Source organism: Prenolepis imparis, unplaced genomic scaffold, assembly GCF_030444845.1.
Source record: "Prenolepis imparis isolate NDT839.2.m4 unplaced genomic scaffold, iyPreImpa1.0 SCAF_3, whole genome shotgun sequence".
Lineage (NCBI taxonomy): Eukaryota > Metazoa > Arthropoda > Insecta > Hymenoptera > Formicidae > Prenolepis > Prenolepis imparis.
The window spans coordinates 2,964,690-2,971,630 of NW_028141161.1; positions in this window are offsets into that span (position 1 = coordinate 2,964,690).

Consider the following 6,941-nt stretch of genomic DNA (forward strand, 5'->3'; position numbering starts at 1 on the left):
ACATGAAATAAATTCTAAGTCCTCTAAGCGCTGTTTGAAAAGCGCGCCAGTGCCGGCCATGATGCCTAACTCAGCCTAGTGACTAAGACAGGCGCTGCGTAACGTCTAGGAACTTTCCACTATGGGGAAACGCCCCCGCCACACCGAGCGTCTCCCACTCTCGGGCCGCCGCAGCGCCAAGCCACCGAAAACGAAGGACCTCAGAGCGGTCCCAAAATCCAGCAGATCACATCGCGACTCCGACTAGAGCAGTCATACCTTGAACGCTCTCCTAATTCTAAATCTAATTCAATTCTAACATTCTAACTCTAATATTATAAGTCCTAACTCTAGTATTAAAACTTTAACTTTAGTTAACTTTGTATCGTGTAGTATTAATTTAGAATAAAAGTGTGTGTTTCATTTATAATAATTCTCCACATTTATTTTAAACAATTCCAATTCCAATTTCACGCGTTTCCAATATAATATTTTGCTTTAATATTATTACTATTCTAATATTACGATTTTAGTATTTCTAAAATATTCTAAAACGAGTTCTTCCAATCTGCACGTGTAGTGAAAATCTATTATATAAATAATTTTCTTAGTGGAATCCAAGCTGCGACTTAGAGAGGACGAACCGCTCGTCGCTGCCGCACGATTTTACTTTTCTTATAATTTGTGAATTCTGCTGTGACTACTTTGAGAGGACGAACCGCTCGTAGTTACGCACTGGAACAATAATCGACAGTGAGGACCGCCGCACGTCGACTTATTGTAAAAGTGACGCAATATTCAGAATGTTTTATATTATAAATCATTATGCCTAAGACACGCCGTGCAGGCAGGAAAAACCAACTACGCCGTTTAACCGCGCAACTCTACTATCCAGCATCATCGAGTGAATATTCAAATCTCATCGGCACCTACTATCATAACGACTCGGAGTATGATAATTTATTTGACGGAACCGCGCCGTTCGCTGTTAATAATAAAGACGTTAAACTGAGAAAGTGGCCAGTGCAATTGACTCCAATCGAAATCGAGAACCCTCGTATTCCGAGAGACGACATCCCGGACAACGATCCTCGTCGCACCCGGTACTTGCAAATCAGGGCGGACATCCTGCACACTCATTACGACGCGCCTATTCCAGAGCATCGGGGAACCACTGTCCACCCCCTAGAGATCAACTTAGGTAAGTCTCAACTGTTATGAACAATTGAAATAAATAATAAAATACAACGCTAAGATTCTAATACTAAAGGATAAGACTATTTGCCGTCACAAATAGCCAAATTATCAAAATAATTTCAAACACATACGTGCGTGTATAATTATTGTTTAAACATATTTAAAATTAATATTTTCTACGAAATTTGAAATATAACTTTACACGTGGTCTCGAGAATATTCGTAAAGACTCTTGGAAAACTGCGTTTTCCAAGGGCCATAAAAGTGAAACTCAGTTTTTTGCCTAGGGTCATAAAACTGACCCTTAGACCCTTGATACAAAAAAAAAGGGGTCTCGACGATTTCTCTTTTGGAAACTAAGCTAACGTAGCACACTCAATGAATATTCTAGAATTCCGAATAAAATAACGCGAACGTTTTATTCATTTATTTAATTCCATTTATTTAAATAATTCACCCATGTGCCCAATAAGGCCTCAGTACCTCACCGCCCCGTACATCTTGCCTCTTCCCGAAGAGGAAGAAGAGCCTATTGAACAGGGAACCCCTTACTGCCAAATATCAGTCGGGTTTATTAATAAAGAAACAAATGCCGCCCTTTGCGTAGATTGCCATATGCGCTTACGCGGTACTGCTCGAAACGAATGGTTGAACATTGCCAAACATTTGCTCGTAATCGGTAACTTACCAACCGGAATACTATGCTCAGCGTGTAACTTCCATCGACTGTCGGTAACTCGCGACCCTAAACTCCACTGTTACCGTTGTCAGATCGCTTACCTACGGTACATCAACGGCGAAGAAACCTTTCGTATCGACACTGATGGTAACATCGTAATTACAATTTTCCACTCCGTCGATGATTCCCTCGAACGTTTTCAGGATTATATTCGATAATATCCCCATATTCCTGAGTAACATTTGCAACTCCCTCGTACGAAAACTTAAGGCGATACCCTCCACTCCGCAAGACATTGAAATGTTGCGTGTAGCCTTGGCGGAACACCCTTCGTCGTGGGTATCCCCGGAATGGTTTTCCGAAATACGACGTTGTTCAGCGCAATCCGAGCACGTGGACCGCGATAATTATTTCTCGCGAATTTCACGCCGCGACTGCGCTCCGGACGTAACACTAACGATATAATTTGGCGATTCCCGTCGCGATTTACCTTTGCTCTGACTAGAGCGGCACCTCTAATCATGGGCAAGGATTTACTATCCTGGAGCATGCGGGCTCCACGGTCGATTGGTACGCCTTGTTGCGTCAAAAAAATAATTAAATTGTCTTTTCGCATACTGAAATTATCGGGAATCGCTACCACTCGCGGTCCCGTTTGAATTCTCTGAGCGAATGGTTCATTTATATTATCAAATATGCGGTCCTCGTCGTTAGAATTGGAGCTGTCGTCGCTTTCAGTGTTGGTTTCGTCTGTTTCGCTCGGTTCGTTATTTTCTTCGTCCGTGCTAAGAGATCGCGGAGTCGGTAAAGGATCTATATTATCATTTACATCTGTTACTTGTCGCGGCGTTTCTTCGATTCGCCCCCCTTTTGGGTTATATAGCGATTCTTCCGAACGAGAAAGTTCTCGCGTGTGTCTAAGGGGTAACGTTTGCTTTGTCTTGTTTCTTTTAGGTAAGGCGTTAAGTATTATAGGATTTCGGGAGAGCGCATCGGCGTTATTATTAATTTTCCCCGCCTGATATACTACGCAGTATTCGTACTCTGCGAGTTTCAGTCGCCATCGGACGAGTCGTGAGGTGGGGTCTTTTACAGAGTGTAACCATACCAGTGGTTTGTGGTCTGTTACTAACGTGAATTTACGTCCTTACAAATAAGGACGAAAATAGTTAACGCAGTAAACGATAGCTAACAACTCCTTCTCGACTTTGGAGTAGTTCTTTTCCGCGTTGTTTAGTAAACGCGAGGTGTACGCGATCTTTGCCGATGTCTCCCTGGCTCAGGACTCCTCCGATCGCGTGTCTTGAGGCGTCGGTTGTCACGACGAACGGTCGCGTGAAATCTGGGTATTGTAGGATGGGTTTAGAACACAACGCGTCGCGGAGTTGCGTAAAAGCTATCTCCTGTTCGTCTTTCCAGACAAATGGTTCGTCCTTCTTTAAAAGATCTGTGAGAGGTCGTGCAATCTTAGAGAATCCGTGGATGAATCTACGATAATAACCGGCCAGACCCAAAAACTGTTTTATATTCTTCGCATGCTGGGGTCTGGAGAATTCTTTGACTGCGATTATTTTGGAAGGGTCTGGTTTTACGCCTTCACTACTAATTAAGTGGCCTAAGTAGCCGACCTCTTTTCTCAGGAATTCGCATTTGTCCGGCTGGAGTCTTATGTTCGCTCCTCGCAACCTTTCGGCTAATTTATTGAATTTAATGTTGTGTTCTTGTAAGGAGCTCGCGTATAGTACGATATCGTCTAGGTACACAAATAGCTCTACTCCTTGTAGTCCGGTCAATACCTGGTCCATGAGTCTTTGGAACGTCGCGGGTGCGTTCTTTAGTCCGAACGGCATGCGTTTAAACTCGTAATGCCCGTGCGGCGTTGAAAATGCGGTCTTTAGCGCTTGAGACTCATGCATCGGTATTTGGTGAAATCCGGATGCGAGATCGAACACGCTGAAATATTTAGCGCTGCCTAGTTGGTCGAGTATTTTCACAATGGTAGGGGATAGACGTCGCCGACTGTCTTTTCGTTCAGGGCGCGATAGTCTATTACCATCCGCCAACGCTTATTACCTTTGGAGTCGGGTTTCTTTGGCACTATCCAGAAGGGAGAGTTGTAAGGTGAAGCTGACGGCTGTATAACGTCGTTTTCTATTAAGCCTTGTATTTGTTTGTTAATCTCCTCCTTGTGTATAGGCGGAAATCTATATTGTTTGGTATGGACCGGAAGATCGTCGGTCGTCGGGATAGTGTCGGGATGTGTGAAACAGTGTCAGTGGAATGCAGTTTATCGGACGGAAGGTGGAACAGATCGTCGTGATTATTTATAAGGTTATGGACGTGTTCCGTCTCTTCCTCGTTTAGATGCTCGAGTCGCAGCAAAGTCTGTATTTCTTTGTTACGGGATTGTACGCTGTTCCCGTTTAATGTTGCGACATGTCTTGTTTGTTTAGGAGTGATCGTTTCGTGCCCTAGGGACGAGATATCGCTCTCTAAACTTTTACGACGTTTAGACAAAGGGTGGGTGTTCGGAAGAGTGCTTTTATGACTCTGTGAAGAACAAGATATGGAATTTGAGTTAGTAAGGTTTGAAGACCGGATGTAGAATATATTTCAACCACGTGGAGCTCAATGCTCGGTAAGGTAATTTTACAGTCTTCTTCGCCCGTGTTTATCGCGCTTATATACGCCTTTCCTTCACGGTTGGTAACGACTGCATCTCCTAAGTAGATTTTGTCGTTTACGTGAATCCGCTGTACATAACCTTCGCGTACGTTAGGGTTTTTTAAGCGGAGTGGGAGAACGGTGCGCGACCTTGCCGGGATCGTTACGGTTTCATTGTTGACAAAGGCAATTGGCGATCCTTGCCGTACGACGCAATGTTTTAGGTAATCTATTTTAGTCGCGTTGCGTAAAAAGTCGGATCCTAGGATTCCGCCCTGTGAAATGGGGAAGTCGTCTCGGACAACATGCAACTTAATCTTGTGACCTAAATATTCGACGTCGGTCGATCCGAGAGTTTTAATTTTACTTTTCGTTATTCCACTAAGGAATATGATAGTATTTGAATCGATATTTGTCTCGGGGTGTACTTTGCTTTGCTTAACAAGGTTCGGCGCGGCTCCAGTGTCTATCATAAAGCTTGTTTCTTGCGATAAGCCATCTGCGCATATAGATACAGTGGGTGCGTGGGAGAAGTCGTCGGGACTTAGCATTGCGATCCTTGTGCTTCTTCCTGCTGTTCCGCGACTATCGTTCTTATCGGACGGACTGCTTCCCGAGAGGTTCCCGCTCGTGGTTCGTCCGTTGGCCTCGAAGGGCGGGGGAAGTTTCCCTGCTCTTGTCGTGAGTTGTTATACTGTCTTTTCCGGCATTCGTCGATCTCATGCCCTGGGTGTTTGCAATACTGGCACAGTTTAGTGAGCTGACTATAGCGAGGAGGGGCGACGTTCGCGTTTGAATTCGCATTAGGGGATCTGCGCTCGTTATTGTCACGTCGTCCTTCCGGTTCTCGAGAAATAGCGTGTCTTACATATGCGTCACGGGGAGGAGCGTTCGCGAGGTAACTTCTAGAGCGGTTTCCATCGCGCGGTGGTGCATAGGTAATTGGGCGTTGAGCGTATTCGTTTCGCGGCCTATCTGGTTGACAGCGGTCTTGAGCTTTGTATCGCTCTCCGTCTAGCTCCTCTCGTTTCGCGAGGGATTTGGCTTTTGCAAAAGCCTCGAAGGGGAAGACGTAGAGGCGCCTGTCCATTTGTAACCTATATTGTAGCGGAAGGCCATCGCAAAAAGAGCGCGCGGTAAGCTCATCTACGTCGGTTCTCGTCCTTTCGTCGAGGTATCCCGTCTCTCTGCGTTCTGCGTCAAGGATAGCGGAACGGAGGTCTTTAACGCGACTTATAATCTAACATGTGCTCGTTCGGTTTTGTTACGTCCGGAGCGCAGTCGCGGCGTGAAATTCGCGAGAAATAATTATCGCGGTCCACGTGCTCGGATTGCGCTGAACAACGTCGTATTTCGGAAAACCATTCCGGGGATACCCACGACGAAGGGTGTTCCGCCAAGGCTACACGCAACGGTTCAATGTCTTGCGCAGTGGAGGGTATCGCCTTAAGTTTTCGTACGAGGGAGTTGCAAATGTTACTCAGGAATATGGGGATATTATCGAATATAATCCTGAAAACGTTCGAGGGAATCATCGACGGAGTGGAAAATTGTAATTACGATGTTACCATCGGTGTCGATACGAAAGGTTTCTTCGCCGTTGATGTACTGTAGGTAAGCGATCTGACAACGGTAACAGTGGAGTTTAGGGTCGCGAGTTACCGACAGTCGATTGAAGTTACACGCTGAGCATAGTATTCCGGTTGGTAAGTTACCGATTACGAGCAAATGTTTGGCAATGTTCAACCATTCGTTTCGAGCAGTACCGCGTAAGCGCATATGGCAATCTACGCAAAGGGCGGCATTTGTTTCTTTATTAATAAACCCGACTGATATTTGGCAGTAAGGGGTTTCCTGTTCAATAGGCTCTTCTTCCTCTTCGGGAAGAGGCAAGATGTACGGGGCGGTGAGGTACTGAGGCCTTATTGGGCACATGGGTGAATTATTTAAATAAATGGAATTAAATAAATGAATAAAACGTTCGCGTTATTTTATTCGGAATTCTAGAATATTCATTGAGTGTGCTACGTTAGCTTAGTTTGCAAAAGAGAAATCGTCGAGACCCCTTTTTTGTATCAAGGGTCTAAGGGTCAGTTTTATGACCCTAGGCAAAAAACAGTTTCACTTTTATGGCCCTTGGAAAACGCAGTTTTCCAAGAGTCTTTACGAATATTCTAGAGACCACGTGTAAAGTTATATTTCAAATTTCTTAGAAAATATTAATTTTAAATATGTTTAAACAATAATTATACACGCACGTATGTGTTTGAAATTATTTCGATAATTTGGCTATTTGTGACGGCAAATAGTCTTATCTTTTAGTACTAGAATCTTAGCGTTGAATTTTATTATTTATTTCAATTGTTTATAATAGTTGAGACTTACCTTAGTTGATCTCTAGGGGGTGGACAGTGGTTCCCCG